Source organism: Lepisosteus platostomus, chromosome 5 (genome assembly GCF_059453375.1).
Source record: "Lepisosteus platostomus isolate fLepPlt1 chromosome 5, fLepPlt1.hap1, whole genome shotgun sequence".
Lineage (NCBI taxonomy): Eukaryota > Metazoa > Chordata > Actinopteri > Semionotiformes > Lepisosteidae > Lepisosteus > Lepisosteus platostomus.
Genome location: NC_142615.1, coordinates 11,449,691 through 11,468,517, shown reverse-complemented (window position 1 = coordinate 11,468,517; position 18,827 = coordinate 11,449,691).

Below are 18,827 nucleotides of genomic sequence, written 5' to 3'. Positions count from 1 at the left end.
GCCAGACGGAGAGGAGTGCTAGCCAGGAAACAGAGGCAGCTGCAGCGTCTCTACACGATGCTGCACAGTGGCTTCGATGTGCTTGAGGATATCACCCTTTTAAAAAAGGACATCCGGAGCATAGCCGAAGAAAGCAGTCGAGGAGTGCTGTTAAGAAGCAGAGTGCAGTTCTTGGAAGAAAATGAGAAGTGTACTCGCTTCTTTTTCAGGAAAGTGGTAGGCTCCAAGTCTGTCATGGAAAGTGTAGTTGATGAGGAGGGAAGAGAGAGCACAGAGCTGAGTGCTATCCTCTCCTGCATCGAGGCCTTCTTGTCACGGACGTCCAAAGGGACTAACTGTGGGGAGCAGGAGTGCGGAAAAAGACCCATATGCGTAGCGGCGAGACGGGAAAAAGGCCCGGGCTCATTAGTGCAAAGAGTTCAGGAATGCCGTATAGACACCTGTCCCTCAGGGAGCGGACGTGGGGCGCCCTGGTGCTAGGCGGGTCTCAGGACATCCGAACGTCAGTGCTGAGCGAGGACAGAGTGCAAGACCCGGAAATATATAGCCCAAGGGAAAGAGAGGGACAGGAAGGACAGCAGACCAGGAACTAGGGACAGGACAGAGAAGGACCGCCCTCTGGCTGCAGAGGGTGTGACACTTCTACTCAAGACTGTACAGCTCTACAGAGGTAAAGGATGAAGAAATTCATTTTTTTACCTCAAAGCTAGAAAACGTTTTGAGTGAAGAAGATAGGGAAGTACTTGAGGGGGATTTGACAGTAGAAGAGCTGAGAGGCTATGGAGAGCTTACAGAAGGGGAAAACTCCGGGTGCTGACAGGCTCCCTAAAGGGGCGTCTGCTTTTACTACTTGCACAAATGAAGGCAAAAAAAAGCCAATCCATGTGAACGAACGGCGCTTTACAGAGGAGTACTGCCTGACTGGATCGTTGATGAACGACAGAGGTCACTCCGACCTCTTCTCGGTTTTCTTCAATGACTTACTAAGGATCTTCTTCACATTCGCCCATGCAGGGGAAGCCAGTTACACCAAAGCAAACGCAGGAAAGTTCAATTCAAGCAGAGACCAGGAGAGACTTGTTTACACCGAGAGTGGGCGGAGAATGGAACAATGCGCCCAGCCCTGTTGCTGGAGCCGATTCTTGATGAGATCTTGGGCTCACTAAGAAGCCCCCGCTGGATGCTAATCTTTCTGTTGTTCTTGCAGGTCCTGCACTGCATTTGAGCCAACAGAGCTCGTCCTGGTCTGTCGGCACAGCCCAATTGCGAATGATCTGCTCCGTGTACAGAAGGAACGTGCGTTTGGTACAAGAGTGCATGAAGGCACCGGAAATACATTGGCAACAAATGACCGGTCGCTCAAGACCTCTGTGAAGTACAGGAGTGTGCAAAACGATGCTGTTTCCGACCAGTCTCGAACCGGGGACTTTTCAGGTGTTAGGCTGACGTGACAGCCTCTACACTACGGAAACCAGCAGGGACTGCTGCTGGTGTCTCGCTTGCATTTCAGGCTGAGAAAGGGAAGCGTCACTTTAGGAAGGGGGTGCTGCAGAGAGGAACAGAGGGCTCCATGAAACAAAACGCTGAAACCCGGGATCGAACCAGGGACCTTTAAATCTTCAGTCTAACACTCTCCACACCCACCTGCTCCAGCCTTCCTGTGTTGCGGCATGAGCGCACCAAGAGGAGCGGGAGAGTGTTGCAGGAACGTCACTCAGAAGGAAAGCCACCCAGGTGCGCCCTCTGAGCTCTGTCCACGGCTCCAGGCCTGCAAACACGGCTCCAGGCAGGACTCCACTCCGCAGGAGCCGCAGAGCAGAGCAGAGGAGATGGGGGCAGCTTAGCTCCTGTGCAGAGACCTGAGCTGTGGTTGCTGCGGACGCTGTCTTTTCAGTTCTCGGGGTAGGACATCAGGAAGCACATTGAAGCGCTGCGACATGCACTGTACAGATCCCGCCACTACTGGGCCCGATTTCCCCGGATCGAAACCGGGCTGAAACAGGCCTGTTTCGTTTGTTGCCACGCACACTGTTTGGGGATTCGCCTAGCGCTGTGATCGAAAAGACCCACTCACCTCTTAGTGTGGCGGGATCTGCACAGTGGATGTCACAGCGCATCCTGCTTTCACTTCAATGCGCGTCCTGATGTACCCCGGTCTCCCGCGTGACAGGTGGGGATACTCGCCACTATACTAACGAGGAAGACATCGCTCTCTGCTTAGTGTGCAAAACACTTACTTGCAGCATTGTGGGTGCTGTGGTTTAAATGCTATTGGTTTGTGAACAGAATACCCCTATCCCAGTGCATTGTGCCACATTAAATAAACGCACGAGAAAAAGAGATTCAGAACGCAAAGCTGTGTCAGTGTTCTGTGTAAAAAATCGGTTTGAACATCATGGGAGCTGTTTTTAATAAGCTGCTGAGTAAAGAATATTTTAATCTTCCTGCTGTCAGTAGTATTGTGCATATAGTTGACTCTTACCTGAATGAAAACAGGACGTAAAGAAAGGGTTTCAGAATTCAGACAAAGCTTTATTCGCGTGCTTACAGTCTGAGTAATTGGAGACTGCACTATTCTGTTGCCTATAGTCATATACGGGTTTTTCGCATGAAGCCGTATTGAACAGTATTTCTCGCGTTGTGATCTTGTGTATACAGCGGTCCCCCAGGTTCCAGTTAGTGCGTAATTACGCATCGATGAAAAACCGGAGGTTTAAAAAAAGATAATTAGCTCACTGATACTTTGATGTAGAGGCTGTGGAAATATCCACATGTCGTGGTCTTTAAAATGTATTTGGTTTGAAGGCGTTCTGTGCTTCCGTTGCGAAGATATGGACAAAAGAATATTCGTGATTGGTCAAAAAAATGTCATATAAACGAAAAAGTAAAGGCTGAGAAAGCATTCACAATGTATTTTATACACAAAGCAAGTATTCTCGCGATTCTAAGAGGTTTCGTGTAAACGTTACAGGCGTGCCAAAATCGTTTTCGAACTTCAAGCTAACTTTACTCCGGTCTGGTACCGTAGGTCACGTAGGTTAAAATCCAAGTCATGTTTTTTTTCCTATCTTGTGGTACATAACGTACCATTTCAGACTATCACAAAGGGCTTGATTTCGTTGAATGCATGTATTCATTTCCTTTCTGGAAAACTTGTATTTCAAGAAATTCACACAGCTTGCGAGAAATGAAATTCAATTCTTGATTATCAGTGCAGAAGAAATATTACCAGCTTAACCTGAAAGTTGTGATGCGAGACACGGACCCACCATTCCGTCTGTGTGGCGCGTTCGGTTGTTCACTGAAAGGTTGGTGGTTTGAGTCCACCCAGAGACGTGTTTCTTATGTGATGTAAACATTGTCTTCACAAAGGTCGACTGGATTTCTCAGCGAAACCTTAACCATTTTAATATTTGCAGGAAATGCGAGTGCTTAACAGGTGTCAGAATCACCGGGAAATGTCCAATTACTGTATGCCCAACATCGCAACTCCCCAGAAAACCATATTCACCCAAGAAAAAGTCGAGTCGTCATTTATACCCCCGTTGCATCCTCTGCTGAAATATTTTAAAAATACAATGCAGATTTGTTTAAGAACATGCAAGCATTGTTACATTAGCACCGTGCATTTGGACTTTGATATTTTGACATATTTACCTTAATTTTAAACATAAATACTGTACAATCTATTGTAATTTTGTTGTACTATTAAAATATGTTAGCTGAGGATGCAAAGGGGTGAAAGGGAAAGGTCAGAGGGTGTAGTAACACCAAGGTTAGGATTGGTGGAGGTGATAAGGGTGTTGATGGTTTTTCTCTGCAGAGGATTTTGAGTTTTTTTTCCTTCTCTGAAGTGAGAAACTGGAAGAGTTGGGAGTTGAGGGATCTGATGAGGTTAGTTATGTAAGGAAGTTGATGTGGAGCTGTTAGCTGTAAAAACTCCTTAATGTCTTTGATGTTGTCATCAGCGATAAACTGCACTCAGCAAAGATAAAAAGAAAATTATCTTTGCTTACTGCCCTGTCTTTCTCACACCTGAAGAAGGCTCCACAGCCGAAACATTGTGATTCTTTTCTTCTCTTTTTAGCAGGAATAGTCCTTTACTTGTTCCTTTGCAGCCTACGCATGCTGACGCAGCTACTCACCCGATATCTAACATTCCTATAATCACAACTATGAATGTCCACTTTGGGTATTTTTTCGATGATTATTTATTATTATTATTTATTCTGTCATTGAAGCATATTTTATGTCATACTGAAGTGTCACAATCACTGAAAAAATATTTTTTTCATTTAGAAAGTAAGAAAATGATAAATCACTAGGAATTGCATTTAGCCTGTTCTGATCTAGATTTTCTAAATACTTTAACATGCCATGTTCACAATGTCACAACTCATAAATGAAACAGTGAATTGTTGTAATTACAAAAGTACATAGTGTCGGGACATTGAGATGTTTTGGTAATGAGGATGGAGGGACATGCAATGTTCACAGGGTCAAATTTATAAAACGCTACAGTAAAATTTATTGTATTTCGGGATTATGAGAGCCTGTTACACTGTGTCTCACACCTCAGTGTCAGAATTTTGAGACATTTTTATAACCAGGGGTAGGTTCATAGCGATAAGCAGAAAGTGCGATCATCCTTTGCTCATCCTCGGTTAACCATATATTCTCATATGCCATGTTCTGAATGTCCCATTTAAAACTGCTATATTAAAATTAAGACTTTTTATGATCAGAAGGCAAGGTTGTGGTAAATATGCATAAAGTGCAAGTGAACTTGTGTTTTGCCTTTGTCTTGTTATTGTGAGTTTTGAAAATTGGTTTTCGATTTTCTGAAATGTGTTTCACACAAAAATGCAATTTGGATAGTCACTACTTATATATTCCCCTTTACTGAGGATATGTACAGTAATCCATCCCGATTAGTACTTTTAAAAATTACTGTAGAGAGCCATCAGAAAGGGAATGAAAACTTGCATTAAACAAAATCAAGCTGCATGTAATCATCCATAGTGATACATTTTGTAAGACAAGACAAGAAGAAAGACACTGCTGGGATTTGAACGCAGAATCTCCTGTTTAATAGGAAAACACTTTAACCAAATCAGCCAAGATGCTGTCAGAGTATTAACATCATGTCTGCATAAGTGATTACAGCTGACTATCGCTGGAGGACAGTTCACTGTGAACAAGTCAGCCTGCATAATGAGGGGAAGAGACCAGCCTCTGTGATGCACTATAGAGTTACACTAACCTTCTATCCAACTGTTCTATGCTGCATTCTACCCTAATGGTAAATATTGATTTCCGTGCGTGTAATATTCATTTTTTTGTCAAATATTATCAAGCACAAATTTTGTTGTTGAAAATAAGCCTTGTGGTTTTCAATGTTGTGATCCTTTTCCCCCACTGTCACCCAAATTGATACACTGTGCTTTGACAATTCTTCAGGCGATATTGTTTAGAGGAGCTCAGTAGAATTAGTTTGCGTATATAAAGTATTTCTTTTCCCTTTAATCCTTTAAAACATATTACATTTTCAAAATATTGTATCTTTCTTCCTACTAATTGTAGCGGCAATGCTTGTTAATAAGACAGAATTAAGTGTTGCTGTGCTTTCCCAAATGAGGCCCCATCTCTCTCTTCATCTCTGTGGTGCAGCCACAGAGAAGCTATTCAGGCAGGCTGATTTAAAGATGTTTTCTTTTGATAAGGGACAGCTCCCAAATGGGGATGCATTTAGCTAAGTCTGGCTATCATGATCAATGGGCATCCATTGGCGCCTATCTGTCTAGGGATTGCCAGATGGACATCTGGACTGCATTCCTAAGTGTCAGGAGTAAGTGACTCATATCTCAACTTGATCAACCAATCAGGGACTGCTAGGGCCGAGTAGCCCACGTGGGTCTCTGATGCCCATGAAACTTTCATCCAATAAACGAGCTGAAGTTCCTCCAGGTAAAAACAGGCAACACAGAGCTCCAAGACTATTCTAAAGGGAATTCAAAGGAGAATTCCAGGGCTGTGAGACAATTCCAGGGCGGGACGGCCCAGGAGCAGAAAGGCTCCCAAGGGCAGAACATTCTCGCAGCGCGCCTCCTGACCATCCTGAGACTCAGCCTGGACAACCACGGAACGGCCAGTGTGTCCGAGTGCCAGAACTTTGTTTTGTTCTAAGAGGCAAGAGCGGAGGTTGCCAGAGAGTAACCAAACGATCCACCCGAGGTTAGCACCAACAGCAGGCCTCGTGAACAGGTCGGAACTGTGGACAGCTGAATCATTATTCAGAACTATCGCTTCATCAGGAACGAACTGGTCTTCTTCCTGACCTGCTGGGACCCACAGTCATCTTTTCTCCTGTGCACAAACTTCGCTAGTTTCAGCCAAAACTAACTAGCCGGTCTTCAGAGAGCATCAGCAGCGCAACGTCGTGTGATCCACTGTCCCAGCCTGAGGAACAGACAGTCAGCCCGTCTCTCAATAATAATAATACGGTGTGTGATCTCCTGTCCCAACCTGAGGAACAGACAGGAGTGAGCCAGTCTCTCAATAATAATAATACAGTGTGTGACTTCCTTTCCCAGCCTGAGGAAAAGACAGTGAGCCTGTCTCTCAATAATAATAATACAGGGTGTGATCTCCTGTCCCAGCCTGAGGAGCAGACAGCGAGCCTGTCTCTCAATAATAATAATACAGTGTGTCATTTCCTGCCCCAGCCAGAGGAACAGACAGTGAACATGTCTCTCAACAATAATATAAATAAACTGTGTGATCTCCTGTCCCAGCCTGTGGAACAGACAGTGAGCCTGTCTCTCAATAATAATAAAACAGTTTTTGATCTCCTGTCTCAGCCTGGGGAACAGACACTAAACCTGTCTCTCAATAATAATAATCCAGTGTGTGATCTCCTGTCTTAGCCTGAGGAACAGACAGTGATCCTGTCTCTCAATAATAATAATCCAGTGTGGAATATCCTGTCCCAGCCTGAGGAACAGACAGTGATCATGTCTCTCAACAATAATATTAATAAACTGTGTGATCTCCTGTCCCTGTCTGAGGAACAGACAGTGAGCCTGTATCTCAATAATAATAATAATACATTGTGTGATCTCCTGTCCCAGCCTGGGGAACAGACAGTGAGCCTGTCTCTCAATAATAATAATCCAGTGTGGAATATCCTGTCCCAGTCTGAGGAACAGACAGTGATCATGTCTCTCAACAATAATATTAATAAACTGTGTGATCTCCTGTCCCTGGTTGAGGAACAGACAGTGAGCCTGTATCTCAATAATAATAATAATAAATTGTGTGATCTCCTGTCCCAGCCTGGGGAACAGACAGTGAGCCTGTCTCTCAATAATAATAATACAGTGTGTGATCTTCTGTCCCAGTCTGGGGAATTGAAAGTGAGCCTGTCTCTCAGTAATAATAATATAGTGTGTGATCCACTGTCCCATCTTGAGGAACAGACAGGAGTGAGCCAGTCTCTCAATAATAATAAAGCAGATTATCATCTCCTGTCCCAGCCTAAGGAACAGTCAAGAAAGAGCAAGTCTCTCGATAATAATAATACAGTGTGTGATCTCCTGTCCAAATCTGAGGAACAGACAGTGAGCCTGTCTCTCAATAATAATAATACAGTTTTTGATCTCCTGTCCCAGCATGAGGAACACTGAGCCTGTCTCTCATTACTAATAATACAGTGTGTCATTTCCTGCCAAAGCCAGAGGAACAGACAGTGAGCATGTCTCTCAACAATTATATTAATAAACCGTGTGATCTCCTGTCCCAGTCGGAGGAACAGACAGTGAACCTATCTCTCAATAATAATAATACAGAGTGTGATCTCCTGTCCCAGCATGAGGAACAGACAGTGAGCCTGTCTCTCAATAATAATAATAATAAAGTGTGATCTCCTGTCCCAGCCTGAGGAACAGTGAGCCTGTCTATCAATAATAATAATACAGTGTGTGATCTCCTGTCCCAGCCTGAGGAACAGACAGTGAACCTGTCTGTCAATAATAATAATAATACAGTGTGTGACCTCCTGTCCCAGCCTGAGGAAGAGACAGTGAGCCTGTCTCTCAATAAAAATAATACAGTGTGTGATCTCCTGTCCCAGCATGAGGAACAGACAGTGAGCTTGTCTCTCAATAATAATACAGTGTGTGATCTTCTGTCCCAGTCTGGGGAATAGAAAGTGAGCCTGTCTCTCAGTTATAATAATATAGTATGTGATCCACTGTCCCAGCCTGAGGAACAGACAGTCAGCCCGTCTCTCAATAATAATACAGTGTGTGATCTCCTGTCCCAACCTGAGGAACAGACAGGAGTGAGCCAGTCTCTCAAAAATAATAAAGCAGATTATGATCTCCTGTCCCAGCCTAAGGAACAGTCAGGAAAGAGCAGGTCTCTCGATAATAATAATACAGTGTGTGATCTCCTGTCCCAGCCTGAGGAACAGACAGTGAACCTGTCTCTCAATAATAATAATACAGTGTATGACTTCCTGTCCTAGCCTGAGGAACAGACAGTGAGCCTGTCTCTCAATAATAATAATACAGTGTGATCTACTGTCCCAGCCTGAGGAACAGTGAGCCTGTCTCTCAATAATATTAATACAATGTGTGATCTCCTGTCCCAGCGTGAGGAACAGACAGTGAGCCTGTCTCTCAATAATAATAATAATACAGTGTGTGACTTCCTGTCCTAGCCTGAGGAACAGACAGTGAGCCTGTCTCTCAATAATAATAATACAGTGTGTGACCTCCTCTCCCAGCCAGAGGAACAGTGAGCTTGTCTCTCAATAATAATAATACAGTGTGATCTCCTGTCCCAGCCTGAGGAACAGTGAGCCTGTCTCTCAATAATAGAAATACAGTGTGTGATCTCCTGTCCCAGCCTGAGGAACAGACAGTTAGCCTGTCACTCAATAATAATAATACAGTGTGTGACCTCCTCTCCCAGCCTGGGGAACAGTGAGCCAGACTCTCAATAATAATAATACAGTGTTATCTCCTGTCCCAGCCTGAGGTACAGTGAGCTTGTCTCTCAATAATAATAATGCAGTGTGTGATCTCCTTTCCCAGCATTAGGAACAGACAGTGAACCTCTCTCTCAGTAATAAAAATACATACAGTGAGCCTGTCTCTCAATAATAATAATTCAGTATGTCATCTCCTGTCCCACCCTGAGGAACAGTGAGCCTGTCTCTCAATAATAAAAATACAGTGTGTGATCTCCTGTCCCAGCCTGAGGAACAGACAGTGAGCCTGTCTCTCAATAATAATAATAATAATAATACAGTTGTAGTGTGCTCTCACGAGGCACCAGTTCTGTAGGGTTTGGGCATTTACTGGGACAATTATTAATTGTAGCAGTAAATAATAAAATGATTCTTTTAATGGCCTTAGAATCCAACCATGCGATATAACTCAAACAACGCATACACACAGGTACTAATACACGAGGAAATATTTATTAATAAAATATTTATACATAAAATATTTATACATAAAATATGCATCTTATCGAGAGGGTTATCAGAATACAAAAGGTATATATTCAATCAGTTACGAAGAGTTACGTATATCAAGAGGACATACGTTCAGTATATCATTCGTTTAGACCGTTTCGTAAATGAACTTGGTTATAACTTCTACATTAGATACTCAAAACAAGTACATAACTCTTAGGAATTAAATTGATATCAACTGGTTGGAATAACAATTGAATTCTCGAGCTGTGATGCAGTGCAGTTGAATGCTCATCCAATCTCTGGGGATGTAGATATCCTGCGGGCTCTCTGGCTCCATGCCAGGCTGTGCTGTGTGGCTTGCGACGGTGCGCTGCTGATGCTCACTGACCGGCTAGTTAGTGTTGGCTTTAACTAGCAAAGTTTGTGCACAGGAGAAAAGATGAGTGTGGGTCCCAACAGGTGAGGAAGAATACCGGTTCGTTCCTGATGAAGCGCTAGTTCTGAATAGTGATTCAGCTGTCCACAGTTCTGACCTGTTCACAAGGCTTGCTGCTGGTGCTAACCTCGTGTGGATCCTCTGGTTACTCTCTGGTAACCTCCGCTCTAGACTCTTAGAATAGAGGAAAGTTCTGGCACTCTGACACACCAGCCGTTCCGTGGTTGTCCGGGCTGAGTCTCAGGATGGTCAGGAGGCGCGCTGCGAGAATGTCCTGCCCTTGGGAGCCTTTCTGCACCTGGGCTGTCCTGCCCTGGAACTGTCTCGCACCCCTGGAGTTCTCCTTTGAATAGTTCTGTGTTGCCTGTTTTTACCTGGAGGAACTTCAGCTTGTTCATTGGCTGAAAGTTTCGTTGGCATCAGAGACCCACGTGGGTTACTCGGCCCTACCAGTCCCTGATTGGTTGATCAAGGTGAGATATGAGTCACTTACTCCTGACACTTAGGAATGCAGTCCAGATGTCCATCTGGCACTCCCTAGACAGATAGGCGCCAATGGATGACCATTGATCATGATAGCCAGTCTTAGCTAAGTGCATCCCCATTTGGGAGCTGTCTTTTATCAATAGAAAACATCTTTAAATCAGCCTGCATGAATAGCTTCTCATTGGCTGCACTACATAGATGAACAGAGAGATGGGGCCTCATTTGGGAAAGCACAGCAACACTTAATTCTGTCTTATTAACAAGCATTGCCGCTACAAGTGAAAGACTGAAGTGAAATAGAGTGGGGACGAAGGCAGTGAAGAGAGAGAACGTGGGAAGAAGAGAAAAACGCAAGGGAAAAAAGCAGCGTCGTAAAAGAGGTGACGGAGCTGTCCTCTCTATAAGAAAGGTGCCATTGAGCCCTGCTCTCGCTTACGGCCACACCCCCTTGAGCAGGCCCTCTGATGTCACAGGGGCCGTGGTCAGCGTGAGAGCAGGAAGAAGGAGAGGAATAGAGCATTTGTTTGTCTCAAGTAAGACTTTGTTTTTTGTGAATTTTTGTGGTTTTTTGTGAATTTTTGGTTGATTTTTGAAGCCCTCCCCTTCAGCCTAGCGCTGTTTGGGGAGGGGAGAGACTTTTGGTTTTTTGTTGTTGCTTTTTTGTTGCTTTCTGAGTCCTGTTTGTGTTTTAATGGAAGGAAAAAACATGGAGGCAGAGAATGTTATTGTAGTGGAGGAGGAGAGTGGTGTAGGAAAGAGAAGGATGAGGAATTCGGATCGACCCCCCCGGCGGGTTTTTGCAAGGGCGCATACTGTTGTGGTGGATGTGAGCGGTGTGGAGAAACCATCTGCGGGTGCTATTATCGCAGCGGTGCATGGCGTCTGTGGGGAGGGCTCTCTTTTTGCCTGCCGCCCCCAGACGCCAAAAGAGTTTGAACTGACTCTGTACTCAAAAGAACATGCGGACCCTGCCGCTGGCTGGAGCAGAAGGAGGTAGTGGTTTCCTTCCTCCACCTCCCGGCATATATCTCAGACGAGACTATCAAGGAGAAGCTGAGTAGCTGGGGGGTGAGAGTGATTTCGGACATCAGGATGCGCCACTACCCTGGGACCACCATTGCTGATGGCATGTAGCCTCGTTGCCATACAGCACCCGCTTCGCCACGGCAGAGGGGGACCAGTACTTCAGGGTCCTCCACGACCAGCAACAAAGGGTGTGTCATGTCTGCCTGGACTCGGGGCACATTGCCAAGGACTGCCCCGAGTTCCTCTGCTATGAGTGCAGACAGCCCGGCCACCGCGCCAGGAACTGCACCGCTGCCAAGTGCCCGGACTGCCTCCATGCGCTCATGAGCTGCAACTGCGAGCCGGAGCCAGAAGATCCAGCCACCGCAGGAGCAGCTGACCGCAACGCCGAGGGGGTTGAAGATGGACTACGAGTGGCCGCTGCAGCTGAGCATGGAGAGTTGCCAGCAGCGGCGCCCCAGGACCCCAGTGAGCCAGCAACGCCCCAGCCGGTGATGGGGGAGAGGCAGAGGGAGGCCCCTCCAATCCTGGGTACAGCGCAGCAGAAAGGAGCCGGGGACCAGCCAGCATCTCCACCAGCAGGGGCGCCCCGTTGCCCTAACAATCCTGCTGCATCCCACTCTGTGCCGCAAGAGAAGCAGAGGGAGGTTGCTCCACAACATGCGGCGGTGCAGCGTGGTGCAGCTGAGATCCTACGGGCACCACCACCACCAGAGGCGGCCCCTCAGCGTACCAGTGGGCTTTTGACACCCCAGCCTGTGCAGGGAGAGAGGCAGAGGGAGGAGGCGACGGCACCAGCACCACCACCACCATCACCGTCAGCGGTTTTCCAGCTTACCAGTGAGCCAGCAGGGCCCTCTTCTGGGTCCAGGCATGAGAAGCCTGCTGGGGTCAGCAAAGGCGCTGCTGCGAGGCGTGTGACCAAGCGGCAGCGGCAACGGCGAAAAGACCCTGGCAAGGTGGACATAGGCCCAGACGAAAAGACGCCCGAGGACCCAGAGGAGCCTGAGGGGAAGCGCCCGGTTGCCCTGCAGCGGCCACAAGACACCGGCCTGCCAGGTGAGGGAGCCTCTTCAATACTCGGTCAGGCACCGTTGGCAGAGACTGAGGAAGGGGAGTTGGATATGGTCGTGGGAGGAGAGGTAGGGGAAGTGGTGGAAGTAGGAATGGAGGATGGGTGTCTGGAGATGGATGGGGCAGGGACGGAGGAAGGGTATTACAGGGCATGAAGATGGAGGGGGAAGGGGAGGTGGTGGAGATGGATGGGGTGGAGAGGGAGGACAGGGAGGAGGGGGAGGGGAGTGGGCAAGCCGGGGTACAACCGCCTGGGCCCTCGAAGGCTGGGATCCAGTGGCACCACATCAGGCCTCAGCCCAACCTGAAGCCCAGTTCAAGAGTTGTCCGCAGACCCATCCCTGATGTCTCTGCGGTGGCGGAGACAGGAGGTGGGGAGGAAGCGGCAAGTGTTGGCAATGAGAATGTGGCAGAAAGAGCGGGGGAACTGTCGCGCGGGCCGGAGAATTAATTTCACTCTTATGGCCATATGCGTGATGGCAACTTTCGCCTCTTTAAACGCCAACGGGCTGAGGGACTGAGCAAAGCTGGGGGCAGTGTTAGCTCTGCTGGGGCGGACGGATGTTGTCTGCCTCCAGGAGACCTTCTGGGACGAGGAGTGTGTCCGGAAGGTGCGAGCACAGTGGGACGGGGAGCTGTTTTACAGCAACGCCTCCAGCCTGTGCAGGAGGGGGGTGGCTGTGCTGGTGAGGGGGGGAGTGTACGAGAGCGTAAGGCTCCTGCACCGCGACACGTAGGGCCAGCTCCTGCAGGTCTGTCTTGGGTTTCCTGGACAGTCCGTGCTGCTGAGCAACATCTACGCCCCCAATGGGGAAGCTGAGCGGCTCGCCTTCTTCAAGCAGCTGGAGGCGAGCTGCTTTCAGCAGCCAGGGCTGGTCATCGGCGATTTTAACTGTGCACTGAGTGCGCTCGATGTCGCGGTTGGGATGACCTTTAAGAGCAGCGCTGCTCGCAGCTTCCTGGAGCGCAGTGCGGAAGCTCACTGGTTCGTGGATGCGTGGCGTCAGGCTTATGGTGCACGGAGGGACTTTTCTCGGCGGCAGGTCGTCGAAGGTGTCTTGAGACAGAGCCGGATCGACCTGTTGCAGGGGCACATGAGTCTCTTCCCGTGCCTGAGCCGGATGCACTATGTGTTCACGACCCTGAGCAACCATGCTGTGCTTCACTTCTCTCTAGCAGGGGCACAGGAGGACCGGGGCCCCGGCCTCTGGTGCTTTAATAAGGTCAGAAAAGCTGGTCTGGTGGGATCATCTCAAATACGCCATCGAAGAGTTCAGTATCTCGTATGGCCTGTCCCGGGGGCGGGAGAAGGCCAGGCGGGAGAGAGAGCTTCGGGCTCGGATCACCTCAGAGCTCGGGCTCCTGGCAGATCACGGCGGGGGCTGCGAGCTCTTGCTGGAGCTGAGGGGTGAGCTGCAAGCCCTGGAGGAGGAGAAGTGGAGAGGAGCCAGGGTGCGCAGCAGAGCCCAGTATCTGGCTGAGGGCGAGAAGAGCACGAGGTTCTTCTTCGTCCTGGAGGAGGAGAGGCAGCGCAGCTCCTTCATCAAGGAGCTGGTGGGAGAGGACGGTGTGCGGCTCTCTGCCCCTGAGGCCGTTAGGAATGAGGTGTTTTCTTTTTATAGCGCCTTGTTCCGGTCCGAATGGGTGGATGAGCAGCAGACCCAGGCCATGCTGGCCAGGGTGAGTACCTGCCTGTCACAGAGCGATCGTGAGCTCTCTGACAGTGCGCTGAACTTGGAGGAAGTGCTTGAGGCACTTCGGGGCTCGTCTCCTAACAAGAGCCCAGGGTGGGACGGGCTCTCCTCTGAGCTCTACAGACACTTTCAGCAGTCCCAGGGGCCCCTCCTTCTGGAGGTGTTCCAGGAGATTGCCAGGACCGGCGCTCTGACCCCATCTATGAGAAGGGGGGTGATCTCTCGTCTACAAAAAGCAGGGGGATCCCTCCCTTTTGAAAAACTTTCGCCTGATCAGCCTGTTGAACTCGGACTATAAGATCCTAACTCGTGTTCTCTCCCTCAGGCTCAGGAAGGTTCTGCCCAGGATCCTGTCGCCTTCGCAGACCTACTGCGTCAAGGGGAGAGACATCGCGGACACGGTGTGCTCCATCAGAGATGTCGTGGACCTTATGTGGGAGCAGCCGAAGGGCGGATACGTCCTGAAACTGGACCAGGAGATGGCCTTCGACAGTGTGGAGCATTCCTTCCTGTTTGAGGTCTTGAAGAGCTTCGGCTTCTGCGAGGCCTTCATCTCCTGGGTGAGGCTCGTGTACAAGGGGATCATGAGCTGTGTCAAGGTGAACGGTTCCCTCACGAGCTTCTTTCCAGTGACCAGGTCAGTGCAGCAGGGCTGCCCTCTGTCAGCTCTGCTCTACTCCTTAGTGGCTGAGCCCCTGGGTCTGGCGATCCCCAGTAAGGAGGGGGTGTGCGGTGTCACCTTGCCTGGGGGCACCGCCACCTCGTTGATATACCAATATGCTGACGACACCACACTGACGTTGGCAGAGGTGGCAGAGATCTCGGCCATTTTGGAGGTGGTGCAGGCCTCCTGCGCTGCCTCGGGCGCCAAGGTAAACTTGGAGAAGTCTGAGGTCATGCCAGTGGGGAGGGCAGACCCTGCCCCGCTCCTCGGCTACCCTTTCAGGGTGGAGACGGGTCACCTGAAGGTCCTTGGCGTCTACATTAGCGCTGATGAGCAGGCCACTGGGCTTCTCCTGTGGAAGGAGAAGCTCATTAAGATGAGGGCCAGGCTAAATCAGTGGAGACACAGGTCCCTGACCCTAAAGGGAAGGGTCCTGCTCGTTAACACACTGTGCCTGTGCCTCTTGTGGTACCCAGTGTCTGTGATGCCTCTTCCTGAATGGGTAGAGAACGAGATTAGGCAACTTGTGGTGGGATTCGTGTGGGAGGGGAAGCCTCCACGGGTTGCTCATGACACCCTCATTGGGGAAATCTCCAGGGGTGGGCTGAAGCTGTGTGATGTAGGCCTGAAGCTGAAAAGCTTTAGGCTGAAAGTAGTGAAGAAATTCCTTGACCTGGATAATGTCGGCATTTGGAAGATTTTTTATGGTACGCTACCTCGATGACTTGTGGGGGCTTGGGGCAGGAGACCCTCCTGATGAGGCTGACTCCGGGGCTGGTAAAACATCTGCCCCCCTTTTACATGGAGGTCCTGCTGGCGTGGGGGGAGTTCATGTCCCAGCATGTCTCCTACACGCCGGAGACCCGGGCCCAGCTTCTGGAGCAGCCTCTGTTCCTCAACCCCCTACTGGTGTCTCGATGGAACAGGCAGCTCTACGAGGCTGGCATATCCAAGGTCAAGGATCTTCTTTATGAAGTAAAGGACAGTTTTCTGCCCACCCAGGCTATTGTCGATGCTGTCCGAGAGGTCGACAACAAGCTGCCTGTCAGTAAGATCCATCAGGATTACGAACAGCTGAAACTCGGTCTCCCGGACAGTTGGCTGGAGAAGCTCCGTCCACAAGACGGGGCAGCAGGCCCAGCCTGGCTGGAGCTGAGGGTGAAGTGGGGGGACCGTGGGGTGGACCTCCTGGAGTGCACCACCAGCATGTTCTACAGGCTGATGGTGGCGAAATGGTTCAGTGTGCCAATCTCTGAGGAGTTCTGTGGTAAGATCTTCCGCCACCTCGAGCCGACATGGATCTGGGCATGTCTGAGGCTGCCTTTCCTGCCCTAGAGATGCAAGCAGCTGGACTTCATCCGTCACAACTGCGTTTTCACCAAGATGGTACTGCAGCGCTTCCATGCTGAGGAGGACTCCCTCTGCCCTGTGTGCAGGAAGTGGACGGAGGGGCTGCTGCACCTCTTTTTTTCAGTTGTGATGGATTGAAGGATTTGAGGACGTGCTTGACGGATCTGCTGGATGGCCTGTTTCACGCTGTCCGAGGAGCTGTTCTTGACTTTCTCATTAAAAATAAGCTTACGTATTTTAATTCAACGTGATTACTTTTCGCTCTCGATAAAACACGTGTGATTTTGGGGCAGGGGGATATGGTGGGGCATTCTAAAACATCACAACCATTTGAAAACTGTCTTGAGCTATGTAGGCATGGTTACGGATTTGGAGTTTATGCTTAAATGAGCCGACTTGCCGGTTTTGAAGTGTGACACCTTAGCTGTCAGGCCCCGATATTGACTGCTGCGAAGATGGCTTCTTTGAGTAGTGAATCATCGGATTCCTCTGCTATGCAAACTGAAGAGGTAAGTTGCTAAAATATTTTTTCTGATAATGGAATTGTTGTTTCAATCTGCGCTTAGCGTATATCATTTTCAACACTTCGTCTTCTTTTTAGCAAAAGCTGACCCCGCACTCAGTGGTGTGTGACAGTGGCTGTCATGTGAGCACGTACGGGGAATCTGGTGTTGGTGAACCGTCAACGACTGATGATAAAGAGTCGCTACAAATAGTCAATATTAAACCGCGGCGAGTGTGGAGGAAACGAAAAACTCTAACACAAAAGAGGCATTAAAATGGTAAATAGTTTAGGTAAAAAGCATGCCTATTTATTTTGTTAAGCCTTCCTTTTCTTTTTTCCTTTAATAGAATAAGGAAGAGGTCGACGCATCAATCTTCAAACTACCATCGAGCTTGAATGTTTCGTGTCTGTGCATATGTATTCGCCAAAATGTTAATAATGATGATGTTCAACTTAGTTTAGCTAATGATGGCTCTAATGAGCCTGATGCTAAGGATCAGATTGTAAAGTCGGTGGAATGTTGCATCTTCAGCCATTGTTTAAAGGGGGTTCTGATTGATGAATGCGAGGCCTGTTTGATTAATCATCCAGGTCAACGGGGTCACACATGCCTGGTTGACGGGTGCGCGGATGGGTACGAAGATGTGTCGTTTGCTGCGTTAGAAATTTATAAGTCTCTCAGTTTAGCCCAAATTTTATCGGCTGTTCTGTACATCGCCAGGGGCCTGGGTGCCTATACCATTACAAATCATACTGAGCGGAGTATAAAACACTTGCTGAGAAACATAATTGACAACCGATCGCCATATGAGTGTGTACGCTCCTTACTTGAAAAGGTAGATGGAAAAATACTAGACGTGACTTTTGGTGCATTGCAAAAGAAACATTATACTTATTTTTACACAAGAGAAAAAAAGATCTATGTAAAACCATGGCTGTGTTTTAGAGACGGGTGAGCCATCGTCCAAAGAATGAAGAATTCCGAATATATACGTTAGAATTCTTACAAAGAGTTCTTTACACCCTTCTTTCTGCAAAGCTTGAAAATAAAATCAATAAACAGAATGCTCATGTCCTTGAATTTGTTAAAGAGATAGATGTGTATGTAAAGAACATGAGTGAAATTACTGTGATTCTGATGTTTTCAGATTAGAATCTGAAGCCTGTCGGATTCAGCGGTGTGTATTCCAAAATACAACGTATTTTATATTGTAACGCAACGGGGGCTCAGGCGGGCGCCCTTGCCGCATTAGGTCAGCCCCTGCACCGTCCGGGGCTCGAACCCGGGACTTCCGCGTCTCTCTGCAGCGACCTAGCCCCGTGAGCCAAAGAGAGATCTCTCCACAGCCCAGTAGCTGTGGTCCTGCTATCACAGGGAAGGGCGGTGACGTCACCCGCTCTGGTACGCCGGCTCTTACACAGCGCCTGTCGGCCGTAAGCGTTACACTCTCCCCCGCTTAAATCGCCGTCCCCGGCGAAGGGCTATCCCGCCCCGCTTCTGACACCAATGTAACGCAACGGGGGCTCAGGCGGGCGCCCTTGCCGCATTAGGTCAGCCCCTGCACCGTCCGGGGCTCGAACCCGGGACTTCCGCGTCTCTCTGTAGCGACCTAGCCCCGTGAGCCAAAGAGAGATCTCTCTACAGCCCAGTAGCTGTGGTCCTGCTATCACAGGGAAGGGCGGTGACGTCACCCGCTCTGGTACGCCGGCTCTTACACAGCGCCTGTCGGCCGTAAGCGTTACACTCTCCCCCGCTTAAATCGCCGTCCCCAGCGAAGGGCTATCCCGCCCCGCTTCCGACACCAATGTAACGCAACGGGGGCTCAGGCGGGCGCCCTTGCCGCATCAGGTCGGCCCCTGCACCGTCCGGGGCTCGAACCCGGGACTTCCGCGTCTCTCTGCAGTGACCTAGCCCCGTGAGCCAAAGAGAGATCTCTCCACAGCCCAGTAGCTGTGGTCCTGCTATCACAGGGAAGGGCGGTGACGTCACCCGCTCTGGTACGCCGGCTCTTACACAGCGCCTGTCGGCCGTAAGCGTTACAATATAGAACCTGTGGTTACACCGTCCCTCTGATCACTCAGGCAAATTTATTTGATCTGTTAGA